This window comes from Lepisosteus platostomus, unplaced genomic scaffold, assembly GCF_059453375.1.
Source record: "Lepisosteus platostomus isolate fLepPlt1 unplaced genomic scaffold, fLepPlt1.hap1 Scaffold_61_H1, whole genome shotgun sequence".
NCBI classification, from domain to species: domain Eukaryota; kingdom Metazoa; phylum Chordata; class Actinopteri; order Semionotiformes; family Lepisosteidae; genus Lepisosteus; species Lepisosteus platostomus.
In genome coordinates this window covers 96335-120055 of record NW_028291677.1, presented here as the reverse complement: position 1 = coordinate 120055, position 23721 = coordinate 96335, and the positions used below count along the sequence as shown (strand labels likewise).

The 23721-nt window shown below is 41.8% G+C and overlaps 8 non-coding genes across 8 annotated transcripts; 5 read left to right on the top strand and 3 right to left on the bottom strand.

Annotated features, from left to right (window-relative positions):
- Positions 1-249: 249 nt before the first annotated feature.
- trnag-ucc (transfer RNA glycine (anticodon UCC)) lies at positions 250-321 on the bottom strand. The gene has a single exon. It is a non-coding gene; the product is annotated as a tRNA-Gly (tRNA).
- Positions 322-2567: 2246 nt separating this feature from the next.
- Positions 2568-2709, top strand: LOC148632382 (U4 spliceosomal RNA). The gene has a single exon (XR_015934310.1). It is a non-coding gene; the product is annotated as a U4 spliceosomal RNA (small nuclear RNA).
- A 4596-nt stretch (positions 2710-7305) lies between these two features.
- trnag-gcc (transfer RNA glycine (anticodon GCC)) lies at positions 7306-7376 on the top strand. The gene has a single exon. It is a non-coding gene; the product is annotated as a tRNA-Gly (tRNA).
- Positions 7377-7937: 561 nt separating this feature from the next.
- On the top strand, positions 7938-8011 carry trnai-aau (transfer RNA isoleucine (anticodon AAU)). The gene has a single exon. It is a non-coding gene; the product is annotated as a tRNA-Ile (tRNA).
- A 4544-nt stretch (positions 8012-12555) lies between these two features.
- Positions 12556-12637, top strand: trnas-uga (transfer RNA serine (anticodon UGA)). The gene has a single exon. It is a non-coding gene; the product is annotated as a tRNA-Ser (tRNA).
- A 1546-nt stretch (positions 12638-14183) lies between these two features.
- trnar-ucg (transfer RNA arginine (anticodon UCG)) lies at positions 14184-14256 on the bottom strand. Its single transcript has one exon. It is a non-coding gene; the product is annotated as a tRNA-Arg (tRNA).
- A 1126-nt stretch (positions 14257-15382) lies between these two features.
- trnan-guu (transfer RNA asparagine (anticodon GUU)) lies at positions 15383-15456 on the top strand. The gene has a single exon. It is a non-coding gene; the product is annotated as a tRNA-Asn (tRNA).
- A 6429-nt stretch (positions 15457-21885) lies between these two features.
- LOC148632376 (U4 spliceosomal RNA) lies at positions 21886-22027 on the bottom strand. Its single transcript, XR_015934306.1, has one exon. It is a non-coding gene; the product is annotated as a U4 spliceosomal RNA (small nuclear RNA).
- Between the last annotated feature and the right edge of the window lie 1694 nt (positions 22028-23721).

The window sequence follows — 23721 nt, the reverse complement described above, 5'->3', positions numbered from 1 at the left end:
GGTCCCTTTTTGAACCTGCGAGAAGCATTCTTTCAATGTAACAGATTTACTCCGGGGAAAGCCAGCATGACATTGAGAGTAGCTCAAGCTTTCAGCACCCATATTGGACTGCGTGTATGCAGACACCACTCAGAATCCCCTGTAAGATTCTCCCTCAATTCCGTTTTTCAGTGCTTTAGCTCTTTCAAAAGGCTTCGCTTTGCTAGTCACAATCCAAGGCTCATGATAGCATTTGAAAACATTCACCACTGCGTTGGCCGGGAATCGAACCCGGGTCAACTGCTTGGAAGGCAGCTATGCTCACCACTATACCACCAACGCATGCCCACAGGAAGTCTGCAGGACACCACCAGAGAATGCTTTTTTTAAAAAATTTTTTATTAAACATAGAATTTACAAATACAAATACAACAAGAGGATCAGAGTCATGTACAAGAGAAAAAAAATGCAGCAGAAAAAAGCATTTAACTACCAGAGGTAATTAAGTAATTATGTGATCAAATTGTATATTTTACATGTATCATATTTTCCTTGCTTTAATATTTCTCAATTATTTATAAACTTTAGTTTCAACATGCATGCGTTTCCTGTAAAAAATAAAACTCAGCACACAGTTTTTCTTTTAACAACATTTCGAGTACCTCTGGCATTCATGAAAAAGACATACACAAAAGCAAATAACTAACTCTAAGACTGTCTAAACTATTGAGTTTTTCAAAGAACCAGAACTATAACAGTCCTTAACACTTAACTACACCATTCCAAACTAACACTAAAGAAACACTAGTATATACTGGTATAACAAATAAAACCAAACATAATCATTAACTGAGCAGTCACTGGGAGCAAATCTCCTTCCCGTCCACAAAGGCCCTCGCTCCCACAAAGTAGGCTCTCCTCCCCTCTCTTCTGGCAGCTTCAACCTGGGGCCACAGCTGGTTCCTGGTACTCCTGTCCGCAGCAGACAGGTCCTCTGCAAACCTCAGTTTGTTCCCATTCAAATACTCATTCCCCCTCGCCGCTTGCCACAGCATGTCCCTCGCCGTCCTCTTGGTGAACTGTATTATAATCGATCTGGGGAGCACTTGCCCAGACATGTTCGCTCTCCCGAGCTTGTGAACAAAGTCAATGGCCGATATTACGTCCTCCTGGTCCGGCAGGGTCCTTTTACAGATACCCTTCACTGTTGCAACAAGGTCCTTATCACGTTCCTCTTTAACTCCAAATAATTTTAAATTCCATCATCGACGGTATCTATCTACATCGTTCACTTTCAATTCAAGTTCTTTAATATGCTTTTCTTGTTTGGTATTTACTTGTTTAAGAACTTTTACTTCACTCTTTAAGTCTTCAACCTCTTTAAACACACAGTCCATGGACTTTTTAAGACTTTCGATTGCGACTGTATTAGATCAAGTCATTTCCTTCAGCTCACCCATGCTCTGTGCCATCATGTTGAAGATGTTGGTCTGGAGCTCCTCCAGCGTCAGGTTGCCCCTTCCTCTCTTGGCTGCCGGGGTTTTCACAGGTGTGCTGGGCAGGGACTCCGGCTCTTCCTCTGGCAGCTGAGTCTCACTTGGGCTGCGAGCGCTCGCGTACGAGCGCATCTCCAGCACTCTTTCCACGTCCCCTCCAGCTGCTTCACTTTTCCCTTTAGTTGCCATCAATTTTCTTGTAGTGCTATACATATACGATTGAGGTATCTTAGAGTTCTCCTTCGAAGACCCAGCACTCTCTTTTCTTTTCCCAGTGTTACTCATATCGAAATTCTTAAACCTAAAAAAAATAGTTTTTTTTTCTTTCAATTATAACTGAAGTTTAAACAAGTAGTGTTAAGTCCTTATTTTTCTGTAGTCAAAAAAAGCAAAAATTAACATTCAGGTCATGAAAAACTCAAAAAAAATCCTCAACCACTAAACTTTACCTCCCACCTGAGCGCCATCTTGAACGCCCCTACCACCAGAGAATGCTCAAGATTTCGGAAGCTGTCTCCGGGACGTGCTGATTCCACACATCCTGAATAAATCATGATATTGTTAGTTGCTGTAGCTAGACGTTCAAATGAGTTTCATGGCCAGATGGACTGTTTCCTCCAGCGGTATAGTATTGCAGTGAGACAGCACGATGCCTGCAAGACTATGTCACGCTAAACGCCACAGATTGTGTTTGTCCGTTCGTGTCAGTCATCCTGCAGCCACGGGAAGTGGGACACAAACATGCCTCAATGCTTTCAAGACGTTAGGATTTGTTTGTGCAACATCCGAGAAGAGTACTTGTGGCTTGAATGTGAACTGTACGTGCCCACCCCCTTTCCTCTGTAGTGCATGAGTTCCTCCCGGCATGCCCTTCGTCATTGTTCTGTCATCTTGTATTTAAAGGGTTGTATTTCTGCTGCTGAAAAGAATCAACGGGTTTCTTTGTTCCCAACGGAGCCCTTGTCTGTCATGAAATTCTTCAAAACCTCAAGCTAGAAGAAGACGACAAATATGAAGCGTTACAGCAACGACATGCCATGAGACGATTGATAACGATTTCCATAGGATCCCCGCGGTTGCCTGGCAACCGTCAGCTTTGCGCAGTGGCAGTATCGTAGCCTGTGAGGTTTAGCCGAGGCGGGATTATTGCTAGTTGAAAACTTTTCCCAATACCCCGCTTCCGCCGGTTTGCAATACAATCAGCGAAAGCTATTTTTGACAGTCTCGTTAGAGACTGAGCAAGGTGTTTAAAGACAGATTTGGTCATGGTGACATCATGGTAGAAAGAAGCGAGCTTGTTCCCAGTGGGCATTGATTCGTCGAATATACGTATATTTACGGCGAAATTACGGCTATACGTATATATACGTCGCCTCGACGTATAATCAACGTCGAATTGCAACCGTAAAATTGACGACATTAACAAACGCATATATAACGTCGAAAACACATCTAACACAGTGCATGAGGCTTTTTACTGTATGTATCGTGTGTGCCGCAACTAGGAGTATACGGCACTCTGCACAGTGTACGAAGTAAATTATTTTCGCAGCAATTAATTTACATGTGTATAATAAATATAGTAAATATAATAAATTAATTACTGCGAAAATAATTTACTTCGTACACTGTGCAGAGTGCCGTATACTCCTAGTTGCGGCACACACGATACATACAGTAAAAAGCCTCAGGCACTGTGTTAGATGTGTTTTCGACGTTATATATGCGTTTATTCATGTCGTCGATTTTACGGTTGCAATTCGACGTTGATTATACGTCGAGGCGACGTATATATACGTATAGCCGTAATTTCGCCGTAAATATACGTATATTCGACGAATCAATGCCCACAGCTTAGCATACAAGGGTTTTGCTGAGGGGTCTTGCCACCTGCCTGAAAAAAAACAGTAAAATGTTTGAGTGCCTATAGAGTTTCTATTTTTATTTTCTTGACAAAAGTTGATACCATTTCCTGGACACCCCGTCCCCCATCAGTGTGCGGTGCCCGAGGAAAAATCTGTAGGGGGGCGTCTGAAATTCTGAGGGGGGAGTGATATTTCGGTTGAAACGGAGCTGTTCGGTGCAGCTACCCAAATGAAATCTCGCAGCTATGCCATTGATTAGTGCTTCATGATAGAAGATAACGACTAGCAATCTGGTATTTGCGATGAAGTTCAGTTTCACATTTTTCGTCACTCTCACGGTTTGTATTGCCTGGAGCAAAAAGTACCATAAGCGTTCATTTTTGCAGCTACATGGACGTTCTGAATCGTTAAGAAAAAAATGTTGTAAAACCAACAGAAAGCACAGACTGCTATAACTAGTCCTAGTTATATAACAATTTTAAGTATTAAATCGTTACTGCAAGGAACTACTGCAAGGAATCGGTCCACCTGAGCAAACAGGATCGTAATGTTGACACTCAATAATATGTGCAGTTCCTGGACGGATAGCCCTCCTGCCCATCAAACAGACTGAGTGACTGTTCGTGTCATTTAGTGTTGTCTGACCATTGACAAAGTACAACTATTTTTTTAGGGCGCAAATTAAGTTAGGTAAAACTTTTTGCCCAAAACTGAAGGGGCGACATTCCCCCCTCCCCCCGTGATGCCAGGCCTGTCCCCATCCTATTCCATAATGTAATTATATATAATACCATACAACAGTGACCGATCCTTACTAACTGCATGCGTTAAAATTGCACATCAGCTCATAGCAGGGGGCACATAGCCGCGATGTATTATCAATGTTAAATTTCAACCATAATATCGACAACATTAATAAACGCATACGTTGAGAAAATATCGAACCCAGCATATTTTCCGGTTATATACCACAATGCATTGCTAGTATTCGTTGGTCACCATTTTGGACACGTTTTTCAAACGTAGAAGTATATCCGCAAATATCTCAGCAATCCTCTTTTGACGAGTAAGTATGAACAATAATAATACTATCTGAATACATACAGATCTTTCTTAATATTATTTTGATTAAAATAGTATGTGAATAAGCAAAAAAATGGCACATAAAATAGTGTGAATGGGGAAGATGACACAAAATCGTTTTGCCATTTCTCTTATTCTTATTCTATGTTGTACTTTCAAACTTTGGGTACTCTTTAATTAGGATAGACTTTATTGCTCAACTGCTATGATGCAAGCCAAATTTTATACATTGATTTCAGCTTTGAGCTTAGTAAACCGTTCATTTTTTAGATTATACTAAAGAAGATATTAATCATCATTTATTTGGGAAGTAATATTATATAATTTTCTCCTAGCTGCGGTGCTGAAGTCCCACCCTACATCAACAGAAAAAGAAATAAAGGAGCACACAATGTGTTACTTGAAGAATGCATATGCAAGGCAGGGGGCCAGGAGATCTGGACTCTGAAAATAATAGGTTTTTGGTTCTAACAGGACAATTAGACAGGGTTTGCAAATAGTGGACAAAAATCGTCTTAACTTCCATTGTAATATTTTTTTTTCTTGGAAATATAGAAGTTGTACATTTTAAAATGTATATTTGAATCAAAATGTGGTTTTGAGTTAGTGTGTTAATGTAATTAGTTTTGTGTTTGTCATTACTATACTGTATATTGCCATGTTACCAGAATTTGTAGGTGAAGTTTAAGACTAGTTGTGTTTTTTATGATTATTGCCCATATGTTGATTGTTGATTGATTGTATACAATGTATAATTTGAAATACATATGTTTCAGGTGTGAATGTGTATTTTCAGAATAAATTTCTAAACCTAATCATTGGCTTGGTTTACTTGTTTCTACACCTATAAAATCTATCTTTGATGTATAATAGACCTCTACCCATATACGTATAATAGACCTCTAAAATTATCCGTATAAAAGACCTCTAACCATATACGTATAATAGACCTCTAAAGTTATGCGTATAATAGACCTCTAACCATATACGTATAATAGACCTCTAAAGTTATCCGTATAATAGACCTCTAACCATATACGTATAATAGACCTCTAAAGTTATACGTATAATAGACCTCTAACCATATACGTATAATAGACCTCTAAAGTTATACGTATAATAGACCTCTAACCATATACGTATAATAGTCCTCTAAAGTTATCCGTATAATAGACCTCTAAAGTTATCCGGAACTCCAACCATATATGTATAATAGTCCTCTAAATTTATCCGTATAATAGAACTCCAACCATTTATGTATAATGAACGTCTAAACATAGACGTATAACTTTAGACGTACATTAGAATTTCATTCTAGACGAATTGTAGACCACATTTAGACGTCTAAGGTATGCGTTTAATAGACGTATATTATACGTCTTTTGCCCACTGGGTTACGTCTCAACAGAAACGCTCTTTAGCTCTTTCAGCGTTATGCAGAGAACAGCGTCTGTCGAGATCACTTTTGAGTCAGCGCGAAACGTCGTGTGCTGTCAGTTTGATTTCATATTGCTCGTAGCGGCGCCCGGCTTTTGTCTGTCAAACGTTAGGTTGCGCTTCTTCATGCTGCATCGTCGGCATGAGTGGAGCTTTATAAACGTCTGTACTTACTGCGCCCCATAAGAAATCGTTTGTCCCCGTTCAAAAGAGATTGTGCGATGTCCTGCAGCAAACCTTTGACAGTTTGAAAAGAGGAATTGATTCTGCTTCCTGTGCGTGCAGTAGTTACAAAGTTGAACGCCTTTACACGATCTGCTGCAGTTTTCAGTGGGCGGGCTTTGTCAAATGGCTTGGAAAAACGCACTGTGTTTCGGCTCGGGAAACATCATGAGCAGTGTCCTGCATGTTTTCTGTGTATAGCTGTCTTTTAACGCATACAGAATTCATTCGAAATCATTGATTTCTCCAATTAACAAGGGTCCCTTAAAGGATGAGTCAAAGTAACGTCTAATCGGATTAGTTTCCTTAGAGCTGGTTCAGAGTTTGCGCAAGAGTTTACCTTTCACAGATGCGCAAAGAAGAACGTTGGGGGTGCACGCTTCAAGGCGCCTTACAGCTGTAGGGAGTGATTCGAGGCGATTCATGGCGTGTGCTCGTTCCCTTATACCGTACGCCCCGGGGTGCAGTGCTACGATGAAGTACAATACCGCTTGGGCACGTAACGGCGTTATATGCGAGTGCGGGACGTGAGGGTTTTCGTTTGTTCGTTTTGTTTTGCTCTGCTTTGCTTTGTTTTGCTTTCCATCGCGTTGGTAAGAGCGTAAATAAAAAGGCGATTCCTGCATCTACCACTAATGTAAGAGCTATTTCAAGTGCGACGTGGTGCGGCTTTCAAATGCTTGTGGGCATTTCTCTGTTGTTGATTCTTTTTTTGTGTGTAACAAAGTGGCATTTTCATGTCCGGACGGGGAGACTTTATCATTCCGACATGAAGCCACCCTTAAGTCCTCTGAGGCGTGTCTGTCTGCAAGGCTTGTATTGTGGAAATGTTTTTTTGAAACGGAGAACGACTTTGAAATAGGCTTCCGCCGGCGCCTCGCGATCCAGGTAAGATTGTAGCAAGAACGCAGCGGCAGCGGGGCTTGCTGTAGTCGTGGCCGAGTGGTTAAGGCGATGGACTAGAAATCCGTTGGGGTCTCCCCGCGCAAGCTCGAATCCTGCCGACTACGTTGTCCGCCTCCAGTTGGTGTGTTCCGGCGCAAGCAAAGAAGCGCGCCTCTTTGCTGTTTCTGGTGGTTTTAAAACACCCAATCGCTTGTACCCGCTGCCTTGGAAATAAATTCTTCAGCGTCCGTGAATGGCATTTTGCAGCTGGAAGCAGATGTCGACGCGTTTTGCACAGAGCAGCAAAAAAGCGTCTTTTTTGAAGTCCCAGGCACTAAGCATTGGTGGTTCAGTGGTAGAATTCTCGCCTGCCATGCGGGAGGCTCGGGTTCGATTCCCGGCCAATGCAGTGGCTTTTGCAGCAAGCGGCTCCATCACTTGCATCCCCTTGCAACTCGCAACTCAAAAAACCCACTGAAGCTAAGCAGGTGTGAGCCAGGTCAGTACCCGGATGAGGGTGAGCTACAGGAAAAAACAAAGCTTTCAGCTGGAAGCGGTGTTAATGGTGCCGGCGGGGGGGGGCGCTCACCCTGAGGTCTGTGCGGGTCCCAATGCCCCAGTATAGTGACGGAGATGCTGTGTTGTAAGAGGGCGCTGTCTTTTGGATGAGATGTAAAACCGAGATCACAGCGCTCTGTGGTCATTAAAAATGACCACCAAAACCTTTGACAAAAGCTTTTGGTAATTGATGGTCTTCAATAATGCTTCTCCTTTAGGTACATTTTAAATCAGCTGAAAAATGCTGTGAAATGGGGGGGCAATTCAGGCCAGTGTAGGATTTGGGTTACAAGAACCATGAAAATGCACGAGAAAGCCCGTACACTGAGTTACACGGCTTTCTATTCAAAGGAGGGCAAAAGAAATTCCCTGAGATCGATTTTTTGCAGCACAGAGAGGATTACTGTCGTGAGGCCGGTTAGCTCAGCTGGTTAGAGCGTGGTGCTAATAACGCCAAGGTCATGGGTTCGAGCCCCGTACGGGCCAGGTCCTTTTCTCCTCTCTTACCAAAGCTGTTAGGTTCCTTTCCGTGGTGAGATGGGTTGTCATGCAACGCTGCCACATAGTGCCGACAGACAAGAGTGTTGCGGGAGAAGAGAAAAGTGTTTGAAGATTTAAGAGTGTCTTAGGTGGAGCCAAAATCAAGTGTCACAAATGCAAGTGGTTGGATTTCCAATGTTTAATATGGTAAAAATAAGCAGAAGTTATCTGCCGGTCATGGCACAATCTGCCATGCTTTTGTCAGATACTGTAAAGTGGTGTCGAACTGGAGCCTCACCATTTGCATATGTGAGGCTCCAGTTATACATCGAGTGTCACATTAAATGACAAAAATGAAGAGAGTTAAAGCAGCTAGAGAGGTTTTCTTACAAATTTTGAGTTGACACAGTTTTGGAAAATGTTTCCTTCACGCTGCACTGTACAACATAGGCAGCCAAGAGTCTCCAAAACAAAACAGAATTGACAGATAGGAGAAAATTCCCACTCGTCCTGAAGTTCCCAAAATCCAGCAGGTGGATTTTGGGAATGGCATACAGACCCCTGGCACAAGTGGTCTGTGCCAGGGGTCTGTATGCCGTTAACCATGCCGCTTAACCCAGTAGCACCACCACAGTCTTAAAGGAAACCGGTGTAACAACATGTCCGGGTAACTTTTTCCATTCACCCGCAGCCCTTTGTGTAAGGATGTGCCACATATGTGGCGTTTTTATCATAGTTATCATAGTTTTCTGATTTTGACCATTTAGATTTAATTGATTGTTGTGTTGAAAAGTCTTTTATTTTTATCACAGTGTAGTTTTCTGATTTTGAGATATGGAGCATTGGCGTTATTCACACAGCAGCTGTATCGACGAGCGGTGAAAAAAGTGTGGTGGAAACGTCGGACCCTAAGGTGGTGACTGCATCGGAGACGGCTGTTAAGACGCTGATCAAAACCAAACGTGTCAAGCCTTCGGAGAGAAATAATAACACGCCTAAAGACTTGGTGTTTGGTGATGTGGGAGACTCAGTGCGGTATATTGCACAGTTAGTATCAAAGGTGGGCACTAATGAGGTGGATAAAAAGCGGGGTTTAGAGAATCTAAGAGCCGCTTTAGCAAGTGTACATTCAGTGTTTCCAAAACTGATCCAGGTTTACGCCGCTAGACTCTTAGACGTTTTTTTCTAAAGAAGATGCTGATCTAACCTCTGGATTTCGTTACCTGATAATGCTATTTCATGGTGCACTGGCGAAGACCCACCGGGATAAATGACTAAACATGTGCATGGTGCAGTCCAGAGAATATTGGATGAACTTTCTCCAAACATCGGGGCGAATGATTTTGTACAGCTGCGTTTGACTGCGGGTGGTTTTAACAAACCCTTGTTCTCACGCAGGAGACAACCCGGAGAATTAAATGCTGCTGATTTTTTAAGCCACATCTCAGACCTCTTACAGAGCCACACAGAAATTCTCACCGATGACAGCCTCCGATTAGTGGTGACGATAGTTAGGAATATGCAGGGGGGTGCCCGTCGAAGATTTAAATCCGTTCTGGGTAATTGCTCAGAAAAAAGCGCACCTTATCGACTTACATTACACGGGCGGTAATCTGTGTTTCACTGGGAGTGTGTACGGTTTGTTGAATGAAGGTTGTACCAATGGGGAAATGTTACAGGGCGCTAAACGAATGCACAAAGAGTTGGGTTTTTCAGAGAATCAGAAAATTAGTTTGTCAGACATTACTGCTTTTGAAAAACATTTAAAGGTGGTCATTAAAATTTTGTACCATGACCAGGGTGATTGGAAATATTTTACAACGGGGCCCACACCACCTAATTCTAAAATACTTTTTGTTCTACTGCATGAAGAGCATTTTTATGGGGTTTTAAATTTTAAAGCTTTTGTGGGGGCGGCATATTTTTGCACTAACTACCATGCGGCGTATAGCCACAAGAACGCACACGCCTGTGTTAAAACTTGTAAAACCTGTTTAGATCCCCAGTGTTGCGAAATTGATGCAGAAATTCAGAATTGTCCGGCCTGTAAGGTCTTTTGTCGTAGCTCTCAATGTTTGGCGAGACACTTTCGGAATGCAGCGACGGGTGTTAGTAAGTGTGAGCGCAGGGTCTTTTGTGAGAAATGTGAGGTTTATAACCTCTCTAGTCACAAATGTAAAGAGAAACTGTGCTCGCATTGTAACAACGTGATCGACACCCCTGACACACATTTGTGCTACATACTGCCTTTGGACAACCCCAAAATTTCAAACAAGTACATTTTTTTCGACTTTGAATGCATGCAAGAAACGGGGACACACATACCAAATTACATCCATGCCCTTCATATTAACAATAAACGAAGCTGGGAATTTTATGGTGAAACTTGTCTAAAGGATTTTGTGTGTAAATTTATCGATAGACGTTTCAAAAACCATACATTCATATCGCACAATGGCAAGGGATATGACAATTACCTAGTAATCAGACAGTTGTAAGATGAAAAGATGGACGTTGAGCTAATTAATCAGGGTGGTAAGATAATGTGTATGACCGTAAAAGCTCTGAACATCAGATTTATCGATTCTTTAAACTTTCTACCTATGAAATTAAGCAAACTGTCGGCCGCCATGGGGTTCCCCGGGGGTAAGGGTCATTTTCCACACTTGATGAACACTTCAGAAAACCAAAATTATGTCAGCCCGATGCCGCCGCCAGAACTTTACGGCGTTAACTACATGCTGCAGAGGGAGAAAGCCGAGTTTTTGGTTTGGTATGAAGAATGCAAGGGAAGTGTGTTTAACTTACAGAGAGAGTTGAAACGTTACTGCCAGTTGGATGTGGCAATTCTAAGAGAAGGCTGTGTCAGGTTTTGGGACAAGGTCATGAATATGACCAGACAGACACGCGTGACTGAGTCAGGGGCCGCCTGCGTTGTGTGCATCGACCCCTTTCAGTTTGTGACCATCGCTAGTGTCTGCATGGCCATGTTCAGACTTATGTTTTTACAGGAAGAGACGATAGCGTTGCTACCCCATGACAATTACCACCACCAGCAAAAACGATTTTCTACACCCAGCATTCAGTGGCTTATGTACATCGAACACACAGAGCCCGTTAAAATCCAACACGTGTTAACCACGGCCGGTGAGTTCAAGGTTGGACAAAGCTGAAAGCTCAAAGCTGAAATAAATGTATAAAATTTGGCTTGCATCATAGCAGTTGAGCAATAAAGTCTGTCCTAATTAAAGAGTACCTAAAGTTTGAAAGTACAACATAGAATAAGAATAGAGAAATGGCAAAACGATTTTGTGCCATCTTCCCCATTCACACTATTTTTATGTACCATTTTTTGCTTATTCACGTACTATTTTAATCAAAATAATATTAAGAAAGATCTGTGTGTATTCAGATAGTATTATTATTGTTCATACTTACTCGTCAAAAGAGGATTGCTGAGATATTTGCGGATATACTTCTACGTTTGAAAAACGTGTCCAAAATGGTGACCAACGAATACTAGCAATGCATTGTGGTATATAACCGGAAAATATGCTGGGTTCGATATTTTCTCAACGTATGCGTTTATTAATGTTGTCGATATTATGGTTGAAATTTAACATTGATAATACATCGCGGCTATGTGCCCCCTGCTATGTGCTGATGTGCAATTTTAACGCATGCAGTTAGTAAGGATCGTACTGTTGTATGGTATTATATATAATGACATTATGGAATAGGATAAACGAAGTAATACTAAGACATGTTCTTATGGATTTGTCTTACCTTGAGATATGTTATTGGATTTCAGGATTAACTTCCTCATTCAATGTAGTGGTGATTCTTTGCCTGGTCAGTACCTGGGTGGGAGACCTCCAGCGAACAATTAAGCTTGCTGCTGGAAGTGGTGTTAAGAGACTCTTAGGATCTTCCAGAGGTCTCTATCCAATAGCACTAGTTGCCTTAGAGCTGGCTCAAACATTGCTCAAGAGTCTACCTTTCACAGATGCGCAAAGATGAATGATGGGGGTGCACGCTTCAAGGAGCCTTCCAACTGTAGGGACCGATTAGAGACGATCCGTAGCATGTGTTCGTTTCCATATACGCCCCGTGTCTCAACGGTAGGACAGAGTCAAATACTGCCTCGACACGTAACAGCGTTATATTAAACCGCAGGACTTGAGGGCTGTTTTGTTTGAATGTTCAAGGCATTGGTAAGAGCGTAGGTCAAGGGCCATTGGTGCATCTCCTGTAACTGGAGCAAAAATGCTATTCAAAGTGCAGTGACTAAAATCGTCGTCCACATGTCTCCGTTGTTGATTGCTTTCTGTCTAAGAACGTTCTGTTTTCATGTCCGAACGGGGAGACTTTATCATTCCAACTTGAAGCCACCCTTAAGTCCTCTGAGGTGTGTGTGTGTGTGCTTGCACGTATGGCGTAAAAGGTTTCTTAAACGGAGAGCGAACTTGAAAAAAGTTGCCTCCGCTGCCGCCGCCGCCTCGCACTCCCTGTTCGATTGTAGCAAGAAGGCAGCGGCCACGGCGCTCGCTGTAGTCGTGGCCGAGTGGTTAAGGTGACGGACTTGAAATCTGTTGGGGTCTCCCCGCGCAGGTTCAAATCCTGCCGACTACAGCGTCCTTTGCATTTGGTTGCGTGCGTGCGTGTAAAAGGACCAGCGCCGTTTCGTTTTCGCTGGGACCTTTAACACTCTAAATCGCCTGGACCCGCAGCCTGTGAAATCGATTCTTCAGCACCCACGAAGGACGCTTTGCCGCTGGACACAGATACCGATGCTTTTCTGCAACGAGCTTTCCAGCTGAATTTTCTCGGCAGCTCCGTACTGAACCTGTTCTCCATTGCAACATAGCGGAGGCTCGTCACGTCTATAGCAAGGCTGTGTAGGACCGCATACGCCACAGTGACTTGTACACAGACCACATGAAAGGCAAGCAAAATACACTTTTAAAATTCCAAAGACTCACAAGGTCAGAGGAACAGCGATGACCTGAACAGATCTGTTACAGAAGTCTAGGTTGACCTTTTTAGAGCTGTAATTGCATTTTTGTTTAATAGAAGATCAAATCTACTCGCATGTACCAGCACCTTACAGTTTATTGATGTTAATTCTGTTTAAGTAATAAGATTGCTAACGATGTTGGACTTTAGCCGGTGTTTTTTAGAACAAATTGCTTACACTTCTGTAAGGAATACGCAGTACGTGCCTTTGTCAGTCATTGCTCACCATACCTGTAACTTTCTTATCTAACTCACTTCCTCAAATAGTGAAGGTCCACAAACATAAATGAAAAAAAACCCTTGTTGTAGATGAGGTGCACAAAAAAGCAGCCCCTGATAGTGTATAACACATTTGTACTATTGCAGAGACACATGTAACATATATATATACTGTATATATTTATATATGAAACAGAAATAGAAACAGAAACAGGAATCGCGTACTCACCTGGAGAATCTCTGTAGGAATATCTAGCATTTATCAATGGAAATAAAAGCTGCTTTAATACAGTGCATGTTCAAACTCAAACCCTCAGCTGCTGTTCTTGTTTGTTTTGGGACAAATTGCAACTGAGCATCGCATGAGCCGTTACGTACCCTTATCTGTTAGGGAATTTCAAGGGAGGAGTTAGGTCAGAATGGGTAGGCTGCAAAACAACAAGTAAAGATTTATTCCAAGATGAAACGTTGTGGCGGTTTTCTTATCTTTTTAGCATGGACTAAACTTTTACGTGTTCCTTATATGCTATATATGTATATATTAGCACCAATGTCGTTCTTAAAAACTAACATGAAATTGTCAGGGACATTCAGCTATATACAAAGACGAGACAGACAAAGTAATAATTCTGTATTAACGTGCCCTACATATTGACGCAATGATCGAACTAACTGACATGTTCTGATTCAGATCCCCTGCAGTTCATGCCAATTAGAACAATAGCAATGCTGAGTCCTCCCCACCCTACCGAGCACAAATTCAGCTGCTCTGCATGTTTTTTCATTGCAATTGAGCTCGGAGCTGGAGATGATCTCCATACAGTTCTGTGTTCACTAGCCCGCACTTGCGTGCTAATTTACGGGTTGTGGCAAATGCTTTTCTATAGTTCATATACATGACGGCAACCTGTTACCGAGGAACCTGAGAGGTTTAAAAGCCTCACGAGCCAGGCAGGACTCGAACCTACAATCTTCTGATCCGAAGTCAGACGCGTTATCCATTACGCCACTGGCCCATAGAACATGCGCTTGCACTCCACCACAGAGAGCTCTACACTGCTACTAGTAGTACACTTCCCCATCTAAATTTTCACAGCAAGAAACTTGTGTTTCCTACTATTTTTATCAGGTTTAAAATATCATCTCCTTAAAACAGAAAAAGTGTTGATGTGTCGTGCTGAAATTCCGATTGATTTTGAATTCAAAGAAAAAAGGTTTTCTTCCAAAACACCATGAAATTGTCACATCTTGCAGACAATAGGTGTATTCCATGTTGAAAAGAGAAGAAAGAAAACCATGGAGCCTTTTACAGGTGTGAGAAGACCTCACAGTCGAAACGCTGTTTCCGTTCTTCTCTTTTCAGCATGCAATAAACCCATTGCTTGTTCCTTTGCAGCCGAGGCATGCTGACGTAGCTACCCAGCTGAACATCTTGCAGACTCTACAGTACTTCTCTCCTGTAGAAGTAAAGCAGGGCTTGCTGGGTGAGCTTTTGCTCCGGTAAATTAGGTCACGTGTCATGTTAAATCACTTCTTCTAAACACAACATTTGCTGGTGCTAGCTTTCCCCATTAAAAAAAAGAGACATTTCCCTTACAGTACATGACATATCGTTTTTATTCTATCAATAAGTATAGAAATTAAACAAAAGAAAAAATGGTGTTGCCAAAGAATGCACAGCTTGGACATGAAAAGTGCCCGATAAATGCCATTTCTCATCATTTCTCTTGGCGTCAGTTCTGCTATTAAATGGGACGGAGGCAACGGGCTCAGAGAGCATGTTAAGTGCACACCGAACGCAGATGTGTCCAAGTGTCTGTAAAAGTGCGGTGCTCCCTAGTGGCTTAAAGTGCCCGCCTAGTAAGCAGGCGATCGTGGGTCTGAATACCAGTGGTGCCTCTCTCCGTGTCTTGTTGTGCCGAATGTCTCATTTCAGACAAACATGTACAGCTTGGTTCAGTTTAATGCAAGAATTCATTTCCTTTCTGGAATAACTTGTTTTTGAAGAAATCCATACAGCTTGTGAAAGATGAAATCCATTTCTTGGTTGTCAGTGGAAAAAGATTGCCGGCTGCAAGAAGCGCAAGTGATTGTTTTCTTTGACCATAAACCTGCAAATGTAGGGAGCACAAGCGGCCGTCAGTCTCTGTGGCGCAATCGGTTAGCGCGTTCGGCTGTTAACCGAAAGGTTGGTGGTTCAAGCCCACCCAGAGACGCATGTCTCAGTTTTTCCAATGTAAACATCATCACCGCTAAAGAAGATGGCGCAGAAGGCTCCACAGTCGAAACGTTGTGCTTCTTTTCTTCTCTTTTCAGCATGGAGTAAACCTTTGTTTGATCCTTTGCAGCCTAAGCATGCTGACGCAGCTACCTTTCTCTTAACGCGCCTCAATCATTATTCACCAAAACGATCAGCAGAATAAGTCACTTTGTGGTGATGTCACTCCTCTGCTTCACAAATGTCCTTAGTGACGGGCCATTTCTTTCTGCCATTTTTCCGGAGCGGTTATGGATTGCTCCATCATTTCCCTCTTACTTTCCATCACTAGATTGAAAAAAAAAACAGAAACAGGCTGACAGGACGACAATCAAATTGCAAAAACTCATCAAAGCACTCGATAAAGTATTTGAATCCACAAGTAGCTACAGATGTAGCCATTCAAAATGGGTGAGGTATTTCACGGCATACCGCGACACGCCCACCGGGGTATCACGCGGTATCACGTGTGTCACGTGACTAGCTATCCGGCGTCGCCTTGTAAAACCGCCAGGGGGAGCTTAACCTCTCATGTACAGCATTCGAGCCTTTAATTTTGAACTGTGTATCACAGCATGTTAATCATCAGTCATTCAAATGTTGGTATATTTTATGAAAGCAAGATTGCTCAGTTGGACAAAAGTACACAACCTACCTTTATCAGAAATATTTATGCATCAAAGCCTTTACTGAAGATATTACTAATAGTATTAATAATGGATGACTTTGGACAAGCTGTATACTCAAAGTATAATTTCTTTAGCACATTTGTACAAGCACTTGGAATCTGTCCAAGCCATACTTTGTCAGGCATTTTATTTTACTTCAACGGGGCATAAAAACTTCCTTGCTTTTAACAGGGCGTTTCATAATTTCTACTACGAGAATGATTTAAAATGCGACACCTATCATTCAACTAGAGCTTAAAATATCACAAGGAAAAATACACACCGGTATTCCATTTCTCCCTAAACATTGTAAGCTTCGAAGTCTTTAACTAACGTGATACCGGATACGTCAACAAGCATACTTTTAGAATTTGATTAAAAGGGAATATAATATGGAATCGCGTATCTCAAGAATTTAATAACGGTATGATTATATCCGTGTACTGCGGCAGAACTGTGTAGGGCTGTTTCGCCTGCCTGATCATGCGAGCTGTCTTGTAGCCTCCTGGTCTGGGTGCGTGACTACCAACTGGCAGGTTGTGTGTTCAAATCCAGCTGCTGCTGGACCTTCCAGTTTTATTTATTTATTTTTTAATCGCGTAACATAAACATATTACCGTATGCAAACTGTACTGTATACAATATGTATATGTATATTTAATGTCTTAACTGTGCCCGTTTAAGTATTGAATATTCATATCTAATTTTACCACTGAAGGGAAATCTTAACATAAACATACAGTATATGGCTGGTCTCGGTACTTTAAAGAAAAAAATACACACCAGTATTCCATTTCTCCCTAAACATTGTAAGCTTCGAATGAAACCACTAAATAAAGACATAAATATAGAAATCTTAAGATTTGTTTTATTTAATGTTGGTAGCAGGATGAACTGTCAGAGTGTATATTTTGTCGCAAAGTTGCTACAAGATGTTAACAGTGAAAAAGGTATTTAGAAATGAGTTATTTCAAGATGAAAAAGAAAACATACACGAAACATGGTTTCATTACGACCAGAATCGGTCTTGAGATATTTTTAACTTGATTTACAGTATTTGAGAGGTATGTCTTAACACCGATACTACAGTGCTTAAGTACTGCTCACGTATATGTTTCTAGGTTTATATTATGCATTTCATACGGTCAAATTACTTTTGAGCAACTAATAAGAAGCGCGAAACGGTATGCGTTTTAGTTTCGTTTTGTGCTGGAACCCGTGGATTGATTAGAGATATCAAGTACATACAAGTCATTTTTTAAATGTTGTAGTTCGTCTTGAAAAAATGTTATGAGTACATCATCTATCAACAATTACACAGGTTCTGTTTCCATATTGCGGATTTTGGTTAGGTACAGTATTATCAAATCCAGTGGCGCTGTGTGTTACTTTACTGAGTCCCAATCTGTGATTGAAACCTGTAAAACCGGTTTAATTCGTCACAGCCAGCACTCTTCAGGTGTAAGGGTCTTCTGCTCAGAATGAAACGCTAAAATGTTTGTGTATATTCTAATGGTAGTGGGGGCAGGGTGTGTGGGAACAGGTTTGTTCTTCACACCTGAAACATTTTCTCTGAAAGGATTTTCTTCGAAGTTTAACCGATCTTGTTACAGCATGTTACAGTTTACTATTATTAACCATATTAATTTTAAGTGCTTAATGTAAAATCTTGTAAAAATATATTTTCATTGTTCAAATATACATTAATATACATTAAGTCTGACTATCATATAATAAGTTAAATACAAAACTAAAGAAAAAATAGGGTTAAATATAATTCAAAATATTTTGCTAACAATGTTAACTGTTTATGAATAATAAAATGTATTAACTAAGGAGTAGGATGGCACAGTTGTTAGTATGTTTTTTGTTTTGTTTCTTTTTCATAAATACAACAGTAGTACCTGATGTCTCAGTGGCTTTCAAAATTAAATTATGCATGCAAACCTGTGAACTAGAAAGATAACTAAGATTTTAATACTAATTAAATGACCGCGGGCACTTCCCACCCCCTCTACATTCTCAGAGTAGAACAGACTAACCTTCTAATGAAAGACGGTCCACCCCCCACGGACAGGAAAAGTGCCCACAGGCACTTAAACTTAATATGGTCAGTAACGGTAAACAGTAACATGGTAAGAAGGAGCACGTACAAACGTTTTCGAAATAACCACATGTAAGACTCTGATCCTAAAAATGTTTAGGGAGAAAGTGGAATACTGGTGTGCTTCCAGAAGAATCAGTATGGCTCAGAGATTAAATAAAACTTCACAGACATTAACGAAGAGCATAACGCGTGTACTGTATACACTGCAAGTACTGTACAACCCAACTCTCTGCAGGAGTGCTGGCTGTGACGAATTGAACCGGTTTCACGGGTATTTTCAAAGTAAGAGGCGAGATTTCCAGCGAAAGACACCCCCTCAAAAACCCAGTAAATACAGTACTTACTAGTTAAAGGCTAGGCTCCCGACTACGGCGAAAGGAACCCTTCTTTCATTAGAAGACAATGAACATATTTTAGCCCTGAATGAATTAATAGCAAACATGGTTTACATAAAAGACATTTTTCCAAGAAAGTTTAGCCTTTGTCACTAATGAAACCACTAAATAAAGACATAAATAGAAAAATCTTAAGATTTTTAAAATACATGACTTTGCTAAAATTTATTTGAAAATAAAAACAATTACAACCGCCAGGGGAAAGAGAGAACAGGGGAGGGATGTTGGTTTTGCATAAGGGGCGGGGCTATGGAAAGTAGGTATGTTTGGGAATGTGTAGTTACATGTTCTGGCTGTTTGTGAATTATCGTTGTTGAGTATGGAGTGTTGAGGTATTGATTTTGTGTAATGTTTTATGTTGAAAATTGAGGTGGATTTTGTTTATGATAAACAGGATAAACTGGGATGGGAGGAAGGTTTGGTTTTGCATAAGGGGCGGGATTATGATAATTGGAGGACTTTGCGAGTGTAAAATGGTTTGATTATTTGATTTTGTATTGTGGTTGTTATCTATGTTTTTGGTTGGTATTATGTTTATATGGTTGTTTTTGTTGGTTGGTTGTTATTATGGTTATTAATAATACGATCTATAGTTGAAATCTGAGCCTAAATAAAAAGAAAAAGCAAGTGATTAGGTTTATGAGCAATCTAATTACTTATTCGTTTAAAAAGCTATATAAAATAAAGTTTATTATTAATTTGCTGGACAGAGCGGTGAACATTATTATGCATAAGACAAAGATAACGATCCTGATCAGTTTAGAAATCTGTGTACGCTGTAAGGTTTTTACTTCTTAAACTTTTAAAATACACGTTTTGAATAGAAAGAAATCCTCTTCCTGGTATAGCACACCAGCACGTCTTTTTTCTCCAATCAGAGGGGTCAGCCAATCACCATTCTGCGTTGGGTAGCAACGGGTGACTGTTCTCAGGCGGAAGATGTAAACAGCTTAATGTTCGTGTTAAATATTTTTTTTTAATTCAATTAAACGGGCACAGTTAAGACATTAAATATACATATACATACTGTATACAGTACAGTTTGCATACGGTAATATGTTTATGTTACGCGATTAAAAAATAAATAAATAAAAATGAAAAGTCCAGCAGCAGCTGGATTCGAACACACAACCTGCCAGTTGGTAGTCACGCACCTAGACCAGTAGGCTACAAGACAGCTCGCATGATCAGGCAGGCGAAACAGCCCTACATAGCTCTGCCGCAGTACACGGATATAATCATACCGTTATTAAATTCTTTAGATACGCGATTCCATATTATATTCCCTTTTAATCAAATTCTAAAAGTATGCTTGTTGACTCCGGTATCACGTTAGTTAAAGACTTCGAAGCTTACAATGTTTAGGGAGAAATGGAATACTGGTGTGTATTTTTTTCTTTAAAGTACCAAGACCAGCTATATACTGTATGTTTACGTTCCAAAATTAATATCGTTTATGGCCTTCACACGCGTTACAGTATGCTCCTATTCTTTTTATGCTCAGCTACTAAGATTTCCCTTCAGTGGTAAAATTCAATATCTACAACGGGCACAGTAAAGACGTTTACAGTAAGTCTTTCTACGACAGACCAACGGACCACGAGTGCCCCTGTCGGTCAACCAATCACGCACCCCGGTATCGCGTGTCATCTTACCTGCGGTACGTGTCTGTACCGCTTACTTTGAATGGCTGCATCTGTACGAGCAACTTTGTCCTGGCTTGCATGAAAGTTGGAAAATGTCAAAAAGAAAAAGATGGTGGCTTTTTCATATTCGTTCTTTTATTTTTAGTTCGTTGGCTCTTCTGTCCACTGTCCTCCTGCCTGGCTCTTGACCTGTGACTGTCTGAACGCACACAGTAAAATTTCATGTGGGGGATTTGTCCTGAGCCTCTGTGAAAGACCCACCCACCCCTATAAATAACTGCTCTAGAAACACATGAATGCAAAACTAAACCACAGCTTAAAGAGGAGCTTGTCATGACCGCCAGGCAGTTAAGACCAACTCATAAGCGATCTAATCAGCACCAGCAGTGGGTGATTATTAACAAACGCCGCCGCACGAGTTAACCCACCTGCACACACTCCACCGTGCGGTACGCAGTGCTATTTTTACCATCTTTACCTGCTTCCCGCTGCTCGGTATTGAGTCTACTCCTTGAGAGCTCTACCTGGCGTTTTTCCATTACCTCGTTTATTCTGGATATTGGACTCCCCTTCTGCCTTTTCGACTTTGGACCTCGCCTCTCACCTCGGACTGTTTGCCACCAGTGTTCTCCCTGGATTACGACTTACCTTACGCCTCTTGACCACGAAACAAAGCAAAGCAGAGCAAAACAAAACGAACAAACGAAAACCCTCACGTCCCGCACTTGCATATAACGCCGTTACGTGCCCAAGCGGTATTGTATGTCATCCTAGCACTGCACCCCGGGGCGTACGGTATATGGGAACGAGCACACGCCATGAATCGTCTCGAATCACTCCCTACAGCTGTAAGGCGCTTTGAAGCGTGCACCCCCAACATTCTTCTTTGCGCATCTGTGAAAGGTAAACTCTTGAGCAAACTCTGAACCAGCTCTAAGGAAACTAATCCGATTAGACGTTACTTTGACTCATCCTTTAAGGGACCCTTGTTAATTGGAGAAATCAATGATTTCGAATGAATTCTGTATGCGTTAAAAGACAGCTATACACAGAAAACATGCAGGACACTGCTCATGATGTTTCCCGAGCCGAAACACAGTGCGTTTTTCCAAGCCATTTGACAAAGCCCGCCCACTGAAAACTGCAGCAGATCGTGTAAAGGCGTTCAACTTTGTAACTACTGCACGCACAGGAAGCAGAATAAATTCCTCTTTTCAAACTGTCAAAGGTATGCTGCAGGACATCGCACAATCTCTTTTGAACGGGGACAAACGATTTCTTATGGGGCGCAGTAAGTACAGACGTTTATAAAGCTCCACTCATGCCGACGATGCAGCATGAAGAAGCGCAACCTAACGTTTGACAGACAAAAGCCGGGGGCCGCTACGAGCAATATGAAATCAAACTGACAGCACACGGCGTTTCGCGCTGACTCAAAAGTGATCTCGACAGACGCTGTTCTCTGCATAACGCTGAAAGAGCTAAAGAGCGTTTCTGTTGAAACGTAACAAGCTCGTTTCTTTCTATCATGATGTCACCATGACAAAATCTGTCTTTAAACACCTTGCTCAGTCTCTGACGAGACTGTCAAAAATTGCTTTCGCCGATTGTATTGCAAACCGGCGGAAGGGGGGTATTGGGAAAAGTTTTCAACTAGTAATAATCGCGCCTCGGCTAAACCTCACAGGCTACGATACTGCCACTGCGCAAAGCTGACGGTTGCCAGGAAACCGCGGGGATCCTACGGAAATCGTTATCAATCGTCTCATGGCATGTCGTTGCTGTAACGCTTCATATTTGTCGTCTTCTTCTTCTAGCTTGAGGTTTTGAAGAATTTCATGACAGACAAGGGCAACGTCGGAAACAAAGGCCGTTGTGAGAAAACCGTTGCTTATTTTCAGCAGCAGGAATACAACCCTTTAAATACAAGATGACAGAACAATGACGAAGGGCATGCCGGGAGGAACTCATGCACTACAGAGGAAAGGGGGCGGGCACGTACAGTTCACATTCAAGCCACAAGTACTCTTCTCGGATGTTGCATAAACAAATCCTAACGTCCTGAAAGCATTGCAGCATGTTTGTGTCCCACTTCCCGTGGTTGCACGACGACTGACACGAACGGACAAACACAATCTGTGGCGTTTAGAGTGACATAGTCTTGCAGGCATCGTGCTGTCTCACTGCAATACTATACCGCTGGAGGAAACAGCCCGGGTTCGATGAGCCTTGGAATGTGACTTGGAAAGTGAAGCCTTTTGAAAGAGGTAAAACACTGCTCAAAGGAACTGAGGGAGAATCTTACAGGGGATTCTGAGCAGTGTCTAAATAAATAAATTCTTCAGCGTCCGCGGATGGCATTTTGCAGCTGGAAACAGATGTCGACGCTTTTTGAACAGAGCACCAAAAAAGCGTCTTTTTTGAAGGTACAGGTATTGAGCATTGGTGGTTCAGTGGAAGAATTCTTGCCTGCCAAGTAAGAGGCTCGGGTTCGATTCCTGGCCAATGCAGTGGCTTTTGCATGCTCACCACTATACCACCAACACACGCCCACAGGATCCCAGCAGGACACCACCAGAGAATGATCACGATTTCGGAAGCTGTCTCCGGGACGTTCTGATTCCACACATCCTGAATAAATCATGATATTGTTAGTTGCTGTAGCTAGACGTTCAAATGAGTTTCATGGCCAGATGGACTGTTTCCTCCAGCGGTATAGTATTGCAGTGAGACAGCACGATGCCTGCAAGACTATGTCACGCTAAACGCCACAGATTGTGTTTGTCCGAATTTGAACTTTCACAAAATCATGCTAGCAGACAAATGCGCCTCAGAGGACTTAAGGCTGGCTTCAAGTTGGAATGATAAAGTCTCCCCGTCCGGTTAGGAAAAGGGAACTTTGTTAGACAGAAAGAAGGAAGTAACAATAACGGAGAATTGTGTGCAAGGATTTTAGAAGCTGCGCAGCCCTGCAGTTTCAATAGCCCTTTTATTCGTGTTAGATGCTGGAATTGCCTATTTTTGACGCTCTTACGAATGCGATGTCAACGAAAACAGAACAAAGCACAAAAAAACCCTCAAGCCCTGCAGTTGGATAGAATGCCGTTACACGTCCAAGCCGTATTTGACTTCATCCTACCATTGCAACACGGGGCGTATATGGAAACGAACACACGCTACGAATTGTCTCTAATCAGTCCCTACAGTTGTAAGGCGCCTGGAAGCATGCACCCCCATCATTAATCTTTGCGCATCTGTGCAAGGTAAACTCTGGAGCAGTCTTTGAAACGGCTCAAAGGAAACACGTGATTGATTCCATGTGCATCTGGTGTTCATTTCTTATTTACATTTAATTCAAGGGAAAGGCTTGGGTCAGTTTCAGACGGCCTCCAACAGCGAGATTCAAGC